Source organism: Austrofundulus limnaeus, unplaced genomic scaffold (assembly GCF_001266775.1).
Source record: "Austrofundulus limnaeus strain Quisiro unplaced genomic scaffold, Austrofundulus_limnaeus-1.0 Scaffold95, whole genome shotgun sequence".
NCBI lineage: Eukaryota > Metazoa > Chordata > Actinopteri > Cyprinodontiformes > Rivulidae > Austrofundulus > Austrofundulus limnaeus.
Window position 1 is genome coordinate 129,605 of NW_013952497.1, and position 1,021 is coordinate 130,625.

Consider the following 1,021-nt stretch of genomic DNA (forward strand, 5'->3'; position numbering starts at 1 on the left):
GGCCTCAAATGACGGATTTTGTGAACGGTGGAATTTCCCTGTAGATGAAGACGTCACAGAGCGGTCAGATCAGATGAACWGTGTTAACAATCTTTCTGAGCAGTCAGTGACCTTGAAGAGCAGCAGATCTTCCAGCTGATGTGAACAGGCCTCTTTGGGTCCAGTAAAGATCCACAGCATGTGAGCCCTGATAACCTCCATCCAACCCTGCAAGAGCTCTGTGGCACCTATTAATGCAACCACTGCTGCCAACACCAAAGATAAGTTTTATTTTATTCTTTTTACTCAAATTTAGTAAAGTGCCCATACCAGTTTATGGATACAGATATATTTTAAAAGCCCTGAAAATGATTATTAAAATCACACTTATTGTCTGCTGCTGAAAGGTGAAATACACGTGATCATGTTTTTCTGTCYGTCAGTGCATGATGTGTTTTGTCTCTCTGTTAGCAAAATWTCTCAWGAACCACTGGACAGATTTAAATGAAACATCTCTCAGAAAGTAATCAATGAACATCTGAACTGCTGGCCATCATAACTAATCTACCTTTGTCAATACAGAAACTGTTACAACTTCCTCAAAATTACACATATTGAGACAAAGTTTATGTGGTGGTAATTGATAGTCATCCTCACCTCATCCTCACACATTGTGCAAGATGAGGCTGTGGCCATTACGAATTAAAATTCTGTAAAGAAAAGAAGCAATGTGGGTTTCTTCAAGGAATCCTGGTTCACGTCAACTCAACTCAGTCAAATGTGCACATTTTGAGTAAAAAAATTCTACCCTAGTGAGAATTGTGTTGTGGCTCAAATGAATGCAACACAATGACACAACCATGTAACAAAAAGGTGGTGTTGATGGAAATTTTGATAAATTTCAACTTGGGTGTGTCGGACTTGAACAGGCTGCTCACAGCTGCAGGTTGCAAAGGTTACATCTGAGGTTCCTCCCTAAAAACAGATGAGCAGGYAGTTTTCTTGTCCATTTTCAGAAAGATCTTTTTAAATTTTGCATGAA